Raw genomic sequence first — 1,944 nt, forward strand, 5'->3', positions numbered from 1 at the left:
TCCTCGGCTAAATTTGTAATTTTGCTTACTTCCAAGAATTGAACAGTCTGTAATTGTTGTGGTAGTGAAAAATATCAACCAAAATCTATTTAAGTATAACTTTTATGTAATGTTTTTGCACTACTACATGAGCAAACTAATGAAATAATTATTTCCCCCACTGTATCAGTACAAACTCAACGGACTCCTGTCAGTAAGAATGTTACAGATGTTCAAAAATGTTATAAATGATATAGTTCTAACCTCTGAAATGTAACCTTAGAAGGAGAAACAAACTGCCTTTTTTGTAAATAATGTTTTTATGTGTTTCAGTTAGTTGGTTTTTTTTTTTCATTTATTGCCACGACTTAGATGAACAATTAAAAACGTACTTACTTAGACTTAGATCCTCCCATGCTTTATGTGGCATATTGGGCGGCAAACGAACGCCACCAGGCTCGATCTTGTGCCCGGGCTTCAGCTTCATCCAACATTATATTCAATGTCTTTAGGTCTTGATGGAATGACCTTCACCAGGTGTTGCGGGGACGTCCTCATGGTCTTTTAACGCCCAGGGGTTGCAAGCGCATCACTGTTTTTGGAATCTGTGCGTCATCCATGTGGAGGATATGGCCGGCCAGTCGGAGCCTTTTGCGTGCAACGATGTTGTGAAGTTTGACTGTGCCACTCCTTCGCAGGATCTCCTTGTTGGTGATGTGGTCGGTATAGAGGATCCTCAGAATCCGGCGAAGACATCGCTGCTGAAAGACGTCGAGTTTGGTGTTGATGCAGGCCGACACCTTCCAAGTCTCGCTGGCATAAATGGCGGCTGGGATCACGATTAAATTAAGCAAGCGGTTTTTGATCTTGAGGGAGATGGTCGGGGAGGACCAGATCTTGTTCATCCTCCGAAATACCGCAGCTGCCTTTCCAATGCGGCATTTGACATCCGGCTTGCCGCATGACGTAGTCGAGGGCAACGAGAAAAAGTAGAGGTGACAGGATGCAGCCCTGCCTGATGCCGGTGGTGATTTCGACGAAGTCGGTGTGGCCATTTCCGGTCTTAACGCAACAGCATGATCGCAAGTACAGGTCCTTGAAGATGTTGATGAAGATGGTAGGGACACCATACAAGTGCCGCATCTGCCAAAGAGAATCGTGGTGGATGCTATCGAAGGCCTACTTGAAGTTGACGAAATTGATGGCGAGTTGTTGTCGGTACTTGACGCACTGTTCGATGATGTTTCTTAAGATGAAAATCTGTTCTGTGCATGATCGGCCTATCCGGAACCCAGCTTGCTCTTCTAGTAGATGTTGGTTGAGGGCACTCCTCAGTCGTCGAAGGAGGGCGGTACAGAATGCCTTGCCAGGCACAGAGAGGAGGGTGATGCCTCTCCAGTTGGTGCACTCGGAGGTGTGGCCCTTCTTTGGTAGCTTGACTATGGCACCCTTCCGCCAGTCCTCCGACACTGTGCCACTTTGCCAGCACTTGTTGAACAGGGTCGTCAGTTCTTCCACCATGGCTTGGCTGCCGTGTTTCAGGAGCTCTGCTGGTATTTCGCCTAGGCCAGCTACTATGTTGTTCTTAAGGCTCGTGATTGCGATCTTCATTTCCTCGATGGTGATTCTGCCAGTATTGACCCCAAGTTCATCTTGGGAATCCTCCGCCTTGAAATTGTATGTCTTGGTGGACTCTGGCTGGTTAAGGGTCTCTTGGAAGTGTTCGGCCCATCGTTTGTTTTGCTCTTCTTGGGCGATCGAGAGCTTCCCATTTTTGTCCTTGACTGTGACGTTTGCATTGGTCCTCGATCCAGTAAGCTTGTTTACGATGCGGTATAGGGTCTTGGAATCATTCCGATCCGCTGCTTCCTGAGTTTCGGCACCTTTTCATTCTAGCCATTCTTTCTTGTCTTTCCGACAGCTTTTCTTCACTAGCTGATCTAATTCTGCGTAGCATTGGGTTCC

At 46.9% G+C, this 1,944-nt stretch overlaps 1 pseudogene; it reads right to left on the minus strand.

Moving 5' to 3' along the window:
- Positions 1–1,158: 1,158 nt before the first annotated feature.
- LOC102204204 (craniofacial development protein 2-like) overlaps positions 1,159–1,944 on the minus strand; it is a 2,882-nt pseudogene continuing 2,096 nt past the window's right edge.

This window comes from Pundamilia nyererei, unplaced genomic scaffold (assembly GCF_000239375.1).
Source record: "Pundamilia nyererei isolate P.nyererei 1_Seehausen unplaced genomic scaffold, PunNye1.0 scaffold01831, whole genome shotgun sequence".
Lineage (NCBI taxonomy): Eukaryota > Metazoa > Chordata > Actinopteri > Cichliformes > Cichlidae > Pundamilia > Pundamilia nyererei.